Source organism: Rousettus aegyptiacus, unplaced genomic scaffold (genome assembly GCF_014176215.1).
Source record: "Rousettus aegyptiacus isolate mRouAeg1 unplaced genomic scaffold, mRouAeg1.p scaffold_m13_p_5, whole genome shotgun sequence".
Lineage (NCBI taxonomy): Eukaryota > Metazoa > Chordata > Mammalia > Chiroptera > Pteropodidae > Rousettus > Rousettus aegyptiacus.
Window position 1 is genome coordinate 46,786,880 of NW_023416308.1, and position 9,570 is coordinate 46,796,449.

General features: G+C 36.8%; 1 pseudogene; it reads left to right on the plus strand.

Moving 5' to 3' along the window:
* The first annotated feature begins 7,494 nt into the window (after positions 1–7,494).
* On the plus strand, positions 7,495–8,256 carry LOC107498248 (annotated as a pseudogene).
* The last annotated feature ends 1,314 nt before the right edge of the window (positions 8,257–9,570 follow it).

Genomic DNA, 9,570 nt, shown 5'->3' on the forward strand with positions numbered 1-9,570 from the left:
TTGGAATTTATTAAGTTATGGGTTATTAATAATAATAATAATAATTTTAGGCATTAACTTAAGAATGATGGCGTAATGTTAGTGGATAACAAAGAAAAAATAGAGTTCGATTTCTGTTTTACTTCTGCCTTTTTACTGAAAATACTCTATATGTTGAAAAAAGAATAAAATGGGTGAGCTAGAAGAAGAGACTAAAGAAATCATCTACCTGCTCTCAATGAGTTCAAATTCTTCAATGGACTAAAACCAGGGAACTCAGAAATCGTACAAGCAAGATCACTGTATTCATATCAATGAACTCTAAACAGAAGTAGAGAAGGGGTCTTTAAAGACATAATAGGTATAGGTAAGTAGCATTCTAGTTTTCTGAAGAGGAAAGAAAGTGTATTGACATTTTACTTTTAAGTTATTCTATTTTTTCCATCTTCTTGGCCTACCTATTTAAACTCTACCATCATTCACCTTCTCCTTGATATTATCTTTAAGACTGGCTACAGAGTAAAATGCAGTTTCACCTGTTCTCTTGCTATTCTAAGAACCAGGACACAAATCCTATTATTTTAAGAGTTTAGGGTATTTTCACTAAAAGGAGATACTAGATAAATCTGAGAAAGTTACCCTGCTTTTGGTCCCTAGTTATGTTCTGTCATCTGTGTTTAATTCACTTTGATTTAATAAGCATGCTTCTTAATATCTAATACACACCAGCCACTGCACATTGCCTCCAGGAACATTAAAAGGATGAATGGGCACACTGCCTTTCAGCAAGCTGATGCTTCATCCTTCATTAGGGCCTATGATAACTACAGGGAGGCCAGTAATCCTTGAGGCATTCCTCCCAAAGCCAGCCTATGAGTGTTGGCTTTGCTGAGGACCTCAGGATTGTGTGATTCTCTCTGCAAAGGACCTCAGTACAAGAAGGAGACAGTCCCTGGGACATTTCTTCAGCCCAATTCACCGATGTATAGTTGACGAAAATACACACACCACCACAAACAACAACAACAATAGCATGTAGGTGACTTGATTCTGAAAGAGAAAGCAAATATATAAAATGAAAGCATTAGGACCCAGTCTTCAAATCCAAATATAACAAAGTAATATAGCCAGATGTCTCCAGAGCGAGGGTAAAAATGGACATTTTTTGGTTATTATTTGATTATGTCACCTTCGTACTAGTTTTTTGTTCGTTTATTTTTAGAAATAATTTATAACTCGAAAACAACACCAGGGGCTGAGGAGTCATTGTTTAATGAGGAGAGAGTCTCAGTTTTGCAAGGTTAAAAAGAGTTCTGGAGATGGATGGTGTGGATGGTAGGTAGCACAACAATATGAATGTGGTTAATAGCACTGAACTATACACTTAGAAAATGTTAAGATTGTAAAGTTTATACTGTGTGTACTTTACCGTTATATAAAAAAAAATGAAAAAAAAAACACAATATAAAAAAATTGAAAAAGAAAAATTTGAGAAAATTTGAAAAAGCTAAAATACTGAACCATATACTTCAATATTGGTTACCTAAACCTCTCCTGACAAAATGTGTTTGATGGTGAATAATTCAGAGTCCTACTTCTCAGACTGAGGACTAACTACCAATATAAGAAAGGGAAATTTAGCTTAGCAGCCTCAGGGGTTTGATAAACTCCAAAGAAGCCTTAACACACCATGCTTAAACCATATTGTGTAGCTACTAAAAAATGGGCTTTGAACAAGTCAAATTGGTTAACTTACCAACAACCCAAACTCTTACCCCTTCCTAGCTGAATGGCTTTGGGGACAGTTACTTAAGCTCTCTGAACTTTGGTAAATTATAGGCATTAACAACTACTTCTTGGGTTGTTATAAGGATCAGTTGAGATAATGAAGTGCCTAGCCCATAGTAAGTTCCATAAATAGTGTAAATTATTATTTGCACATGCTTTTCTTTATGTCTAGAAAGTTTTTGTGCTTCTGCCCACACTTACCCTGGCTTAAAGAGCTACTTCCAGACCCTGACACCCCCTACACCAATCCCTAGTGAATCCTGAGTATATTGAATTCCATAATTGCTCTTACCACATGTATTTTAATTATCTATATATGTATTTCTCAGACTAGACTGTGAACACTTTGAAGGCAGAAACTGTCTTGTGTTTTTATATCCCAAGCATTTAGTAGTGCTTGTCATGTAATCATAGAACAGTGTGATATGACCATAGAAAGACCTAATACTTCGCAGTATTTATAGAAACAATGTGTTCTCTGCCTTTGAAAGGTTTTACACTCTTTGACCATTGGTAACATTAACTTTATGGTTGGATTAAATCCATGGTTGCCAACTATGTGAGGATGTCATAGGCAAGGTATGGAATAAATTTTTTAAGTATTAATTCTTAAGAAACTGTTCAGAGACTATGTTACTATGTCCTTTTACGTGAAATTGTCCTCTTTGAAAAAGTGAATATAGGTTATATTAGATGAACATTTAGGGGGTGGGATGGCTTTTTTAGTGTGGTTTAAATATTCTTAATTAGCAAAATTTAAAAATTGGCAACTTTTTCTGTTTCTCATCTCCCAACATTCCAACATTTAAAAAAATTATTGTTCAGTAAAACCAAAAACCCAGAAACTGATGAAAGTTAAGGATATTCCAACTCTAAATAAAGCATCTTACCATACATTTAGACCCATTTTAGAAAACTGAGAGATGATTCCCCAAACGCATACCACCAACTTACAGTAATCTTAGCTTAGGCCAAGATTTTAGGCCAGTGATATATTACTGGAAAAAATTTTTAAAACTCACTCATCACTTTAAATTCAAGCCCCTTTCTCACCAACAGATTTCAGAAGGATGAACTAGGGAAGGAAATATATGGAGTCTGAGATAACAGGCACATTGGTAATGTAGATGCCCCAGCTGGCTACAATAAGCCACAGCTGTTAGGTTAATTTTTTCCCCAAAAATAAACCTTAAGTAGGAACAACCAAAGCCTAATCTGCCATTCTCTGGAAGAATTGCTGCCAAAAGCAGACTAACTTCTTTTCTCAAAACATAATTAAGTCATCACATGCTTTTCCAGTATTTCATTTCCCATCATTCCTAACAAGCATGATACATAATAATTTTTTTTAATTGGCTCAATAATCAGACATTCCCCTTGTCTTCTTGTTAACTTAGAGATGTCAAAAGCCAAGGTTCATGACCTTTCAGTCTGTTACATGGGAAGTGATGGTCTACACACTGAAACTAGCTGATGCTAAATAGCCAGATATGAATGGAAACTTCTTCCCAAAGATTAAATAATCAGTGTATGGATAGGTGATGCAAAGGGGAGGGAGATATGTTAGAATGTGGTTTAAAGAAAACTTTTGAAACTAGACCAGTGTTATTTGAACATTTTTAGTATTTTTGAATAATCTGTATCCTGAAGGTCTTGCCACAGAATCTGACATTCTATGATTAGAAGAGAGCAGTTTAACATTGGTTGTAGTGCAGTCTGGCACCCTGTGTTTTCCCCCAAAACAGTTACACAGTCCATAGAATGGTGAAAACTATAAAGGATTCCAAGACTGTGCTTTGCCTATAAAACTAATTTAGAACATTTATCTTGGCAAGAGTGCTCAAAGACAGTCTTAAAAGCTAATAAGAGTTATTTAGCAAGTGTCAGAAGACCCAATAGTCAAATAGATTACTTATTCTGAAAATAATCCTACATATCTCACTAGGAAATCCAAATTTGTATTCCCCTAGGCATCTATTTCAAAACTTCTCTTCTCTCCCCAAATCTCTAATTGCTCCTCTCCTCCCTACAGTTAAAATCTCACCTCATACTACACAGAAAAATATAAATCCAATAGAAAAAGGATCCTTACCTAATGATCCTTCTGCCAACCTCCTCACATTTCCATCCTTTTCTCTTCTACATAAATTTCTCTCAGTGGATCATTCTCACTGACATACAACCATCCCTTAATTAATGTCTCTCATCTTAAAAAAATGAACTAGATTCCCTTGACTCTACATTTCTCTAGCTACCACTATTTCTCAGAAAAACAACTCAGAAGAGCTATTCATGCTCCTGTCTCTACAACCTGGTTCTCATTCACTTCTCAACTTCCTCTAATTGTACTTTTGTTCCTATTACTTATCAGTGACCTAACGTTGCCACCAGCATTCCAATTCTCTGAGTTCATCTTTTGTGACCTCTCAGCAGCATTTGATATGGTTTCTGCAGCTCTCTATCTAAGCTTCCTTCATATCACAATACTTGATTTTTCTCCTACCCTACTTCTCATTCTACTAGGTAGAACTCTCTTCTTCCACCAAATTTTAAATGTTGAAGACATGTGGAGCTTTGTCTTCCATTCTCTAATCCTCTCTATCTATATTCTTTAGATAATCCTGTTTAGTTCCTTATGTCTTAAGATAAAGGCTGAAATTTTACCTCTAAACAAAGGTTCTTAAACTTTGGTATCATAAACCTCTTTGGCAGCTGGATAAAACCTAGGTACTCCATTCACCAGATAATGTTTTCAAATGTATAAAATAAAATACAGCTACGATCATAATTAAGGGAATTACTAAATTTCAATAAAAATCAAATCTAGTAATACATAAGATAATAAAGCATAATAAAATGAGATTTATCCCAGGAAAACAAGACTAGTTCAGTACTGGTAGAATCAATAAGTCTATTTCAACACATTAATAGAATAAAGGAAGAAACTATGTGATCATCTCAAAAGATGGGGGAAAAAAACATTTGACAAAATTCAATATTTATTCATGATTAAAAATAAAACTCTCATCAAACTAAGAATAGAAAGAAATTTTCTTAATCTGATAAGGGCTTCCATCAAATTACCTACAGATAACACCATACTAAATGTGAAATACTGAAACTTTTTCTCCTATGAACAGGAAAAAAATTGTTGTTTTCTCTCACCGCTTTTATTCAGTATTTCGAAGTCCTTAGCCAGTGAAATAAGCAATAAAATAAAAGGCATAAATGTTGAAAATGGTCATCAAAATTATGACTAAACTACCAAATAATCATCATTTAGAATTCCCTGAAGTCTAGCTGAACACAAGCTCTATAACTAAGGACATACAGAAGAAGCCAAGGCAAGACTGGTAGGAGGGCCAGAGTCGCACAATGAGCTGGTCCCACACCCACGTGTGGTGGTTAAAATTGGGAGAAATATCTTGACTGTGAAGGTTCTCCCTGAAGAGTAAAGAGTCCCAGCCCCACACCAGGCTCCCCCGCCCCGGGTCTAAGTGCTAGGAAAAGAAGTTTCCATAACTTCAGGCTGTGAAACCCAGCAGAGACTATGGCTGAGTGAGATGAAGGACTGTTGAAGCCCCAAGTGCTCCTCTCAAAGAGCCTGAGAATGGATGAACTCGCTGACAGATTTATTTGCTCTGAGCTCCAGCACTGGGGCAGCAGCTTAAAAGGTGTCTGAAACACATGAGGAGGAACAGAGTTATCTAGCTTCAGGGCAAGGGCTAGAGAGGCAGCTTTCTCTCAGCCAGAAGTGCTGGCAGAAGTCATCATTCCTGTTGAGCCCTACTCCCACCCAGCCTGAACACACAGGCAGGCACCATATCTGAGTCTCCATCAACCTGGCTAACACTGTTGGCCCTGCCCTGGTGATTCCTTGAAACCCCCACCCTCACCAAAGCAGCCTCCAGTGGTTTTTCTATACAAATGGCTTGTCTTGGCTCATGCTACAGACTTTCCTAAAATCTCTCAAAGGTTCACAAACCTAAAACAAGCAGCATCTAGCCTTAGCATGCCCTGTATCTCTTTCTAAGTAGCCCTAAGCATAGTATTACCAGCAGCCAGCTTCAGTTCACAATTTAGCTTCTCTCGGGCACCTCCAAGCCCAATACAAGTGGCAATCATTTTCAGATTACTTTAGAGCTCATACCAAGTGGCCTGGGCAGGGCACAAAAGGCAGTTGAACTTGATGTGCAGCAGAGCCCCTATGAAGAGGCCCCAGAACCAATATACCCAGTGGCCAGCTTCAGACCACACCAGAGCACCACCCAATCACCTCCACAAAAGACATACCCAAAGGGAAGATTCTATAGGCACAAAAGCCCTGCTAAAGTGAATCCTGCTCTATAAAGTAAGCCCCTGAACAAAAGCTCTTCCACTGCAGTCATGGCCAGTCTTTACAACCAATCAACCTAAGGGTCAGTCCCTCCCACTGGTGTGCCAATAGCAATCAAGGCTCATTTACAATAGGAGAAGACACAGAATCCACACAAGCAACACACCTGGAACACCTGGCTCAGGTGATCATGGAGACTGCACCACTAGGCCCCACAGGACACTTACCACATAATGTCACTCTACTAAGGCTAGGAGACATAGAATTCCTACCTAATACATAGAAACAAAAATAGGGAGGTAGCCAAACTGGGGAGACAAAGAAGCATGTCTCAAATGAAAGAACAGAGCAATTCTCCAGGAAACAGCTAAACAAAATGTAGATAAGCAATATCCCACATGCAGAGTTTAAAGTACTGCTTATAAGGATGCTCAATGAACTTAGAGAAAGAGTAGATGAAGTCAGTGAGAATTTCAACAAAGAGATAGAAGACATAAAAATAAAGATAGAAAACATAAAGAAGAACCAGTCAATTTAGAGAATACAATAACTGAAATAAAGAATACCTAGGGAGATTAGATGAAGCAGAGAATTGAATCAGCAATTTAGAAGATAAAGTAGCAGAAAATACCCAATTAGAACATCAACAAGAAAAAATATCCAAAAAAATGGGAATAGTTTAAGGGGCCTCGGACAACATCAAGCGTACCAACAGTTGCATCATAGAGGTACCAGAAGGAGAAGAGAGAGAGCAAGGCATTGAAAAGCAATTCGAAAAAATAATAATGGAAAACTTCTCTAACCTGGCAAGTCCAAGGAGCATATAGAGTCCTAAACAAAGCCTACAGCAAGACACATCATATTTAAAATGCCATAGGACAAAGACAAAAAGAGAATCTTAAAAGAAGCAAGAGAAAAGCAGTTAATTACCTACAAGGGAGCTCCCATAAGACTGTCAGCTGATTTCTCAACAGAAACTTTGCAGGCCAGAAGGGATTTCCACGAAATATTCCAAGTGATAAAAGAAGGTATATACAAGATTACCCAGCAAAGCTATCATTTAGAATCAAAGGATAGATAAAGAGCTTCCAAGACAAGGAAAAGCTAAAGTTCATCAACACCAAATCAGTATTACAAGAAATGTTAGAGGGACAAGAAGAAGAAAAAAGAAGGATGAAAAGAAGGAGGAGGAGGAGGAGGAGGAGGAGGAGGAGGAGGAGGAGGAGGAGGAGGAAGAGGAGGAGGAGGAGAAGAAGCAGGAAAAGGAAGAAGGAAAAGGAGATTAAAGATATGAATAATAACATGGCAATAACTATATATCTATCGACAATTACCTTAGTCCTGTCTAGGTCACTAGGATGCCAAGACCAGTGTGTGGACCCTCACTGACCATGTTGTCCCAGGTTGTACTTTCTGAAACACCACAGCAGCCCCCTGTCTAAAAAACATAGCCCTCATCAATCCGGGGATATTGCAGGCAACAAGGATCTTTCACACTGGGCATCAAACTTTGCCCTACACAACCTCTTCTTGAATATGGAGGAAAAGTTCATCATGGGCTGATCCTTGAGAAATTATTCTAGTTCCTTTATCCTAAAACTGGTGTAACAGGACCCTGTGTGCTCAGAACTGGGCTTATCTTATATTTTCTAGCCAAAGAAATATATGTGATTACCCCAAAGACCAACTCTGTCATATCAACAATAGGATTGCTTGTCTGTGTAATTGAAAAATATGGTGCCTCTATTTGGGAATTTGCTGATAAACCCAATGGCAAAAAATTGACCAACTAGAAGAGGTGAAACAGACTTTCATCAAATATATCCAGGATGCAATTGATCTGGAGAAGTCACAGCAGGCACTGGTTCAAAAGCACCAATATCTTTTTGATGTCCAGAGGAATAACGCTGCTTGGCTCTGGAGGTTACTTACCAGGAATGGCTGCATAAAGTATATAAGGAGGTAAAGAATCACCTGAACTATCAGATCTCTGTGCAAATATGTGTCAAAAAGAACAAAAGCACATGATAAACTGGGTGGAGAAGCACATGGCATAGAGCATCTCTGCACAGCAGGAAAAGAAGACAATTGCCAAATGCATTGCCGATCTAAAGCTGCTTGCAAAGAAGGCCCAAGAATAGCCAGTTTTGTAAATGCATCTATCCTGATTAAAACAGCTAGAAACAGTTGACTGACTAAATGGACACTAGTCTAGGTGACAAAACCTTTCTGTATTATGGTCTACTCTAGTTACAGTTTACCTAAAAATGAAATGCTTGAGTTTCATATTGTGAGAGAATTAAAAAAATCTATTGGCCAGAGAGAGAGAATTATTTAAATGTAAATGGATTAAATGCTCCAATCAAAAGACATAGGTGGCTGAACAGGTAAGAAAACAAGACTCTTACATGCTGTCCATGAGAAACTCACTTCAGATTGAAAGATACACACAGACTAAAAGTAAAGGGATGGAAAAGATATTTTATGAAAATGAAAAAAAAAAAAAAAGCTAGAGTAGCAATACTTATACCAGACAAAATAGATTTTAAAACTAAGGCTGTAACAAGAGCTAAAGAAGGACCCAATGATTCTACTTCTGGATATTTATCCAATGAAACCCAAAACACTATTTTGAAGGGACATGTGCATCTACATATTCATTGCAATATTATTTAGTATAGTCAAGACAGGGAAGCAACCTAAGTTTCCAGCAATAGATGAATGGATAAAGAAGTGGTGTGTATATACAACAGGTACTACTCAGTCGTAAAAAAAGAATAAAATCTTGCCATTTGCAACAGCATGGGTGGACCTAGCAGGTATTGTGCTGGGTGGAGTAAGTCAGAGAAAGTCAAATACCCCCATGATTTCATTTATATGTGTAATCTAAAGAATAAAATAAACAAAACAAAAATGAACTCATAGATACAGAGAACATTTTGATGGTTGCCAGTTGAGAGAATAAATGAAAAAGGGGCATGAATTAAGAAGTACAAATTGGTAATTACAAAATAGTCATGGGAATGTAAAATATAAAGAATATAGTCAATAATATTGTAATAAAATATGTATGGTGTCAGATGTGTACTAGATTTATCAGGATGAGCATCTCTTAAGTTGTATAAACGTCTAATCACTATATAGTTCACTTGAAACTAATATAATATTGTATATCAACTGTAGTTGAAATAAAATATTATTAAAAATGAAAAATGTTGGAAAAAAGGATTATAACTGTCTTAATTCACAGATGATTAAATATATAGAAATTTCCAAAGAAATCTGCAACATATTTACCAGAGTTTATAAGTAAGTTTAGCAAAGTCACCATATATAAGGTCAAAAAATAAAAATGAATTGCTTTTCTATATATTAGCAAAAATCAATTTACAGTAGCATAAAAATATGAAATGCTTAGAGTTAAAATTTAGCAACATATGTGCAAGACTTATAGATAAGAACTATAC